Source organism: Crocodylus porosus, unplaced genomic scaffold (genome assembly GCF_001723895.1).
Source record: "Crocodylus porosus isolate Cpor-Errol unplaced genomic scaffold, CroPor_comp1, whole genome shotgun sequence".
Taxonomy (NCBI): domain Eukaryota; kingdom Metazoa; phylum Chordata; order Crocodylia; family Crocodylidae; genus Crocodylus; species Crocodylus porosus.
In genome coordinates this window covers 2,964,943-2,965,233 of record NW_017728924.1, presented here as the reverse complement: position 1 = coordinate 2,965,233, position 291 = coordinate 2,964,943, and positions in this window count along the sequence as shown.

The following is a 291-nucleotide window of genomic DNA, read 5'->3' as shown; positions in this document are numbered from 1 at the left end:
CAACATGCACAAGTTGCTCTTTACACCAGCCTGTTCCCAATACCTAGTCCTGTGGCATGGCATGTCAGCCCTGGATAGACTCCACACTCAAACCACATGGCAAAGCAGCATAAGAACACTTTACTTGTGAATCTCTTCGTGACATACGCAAGCCCGGGTACATTAATGGGGTGGAAAGAAATCATTAGGCACAAATCTGATTTTGCTCAGGGTTAAAAACCTTATATTAAATACAAGTAAAAAATAAATTATATAGTCATCGCTCCACAAGTAATATAGGCATCTCTAACA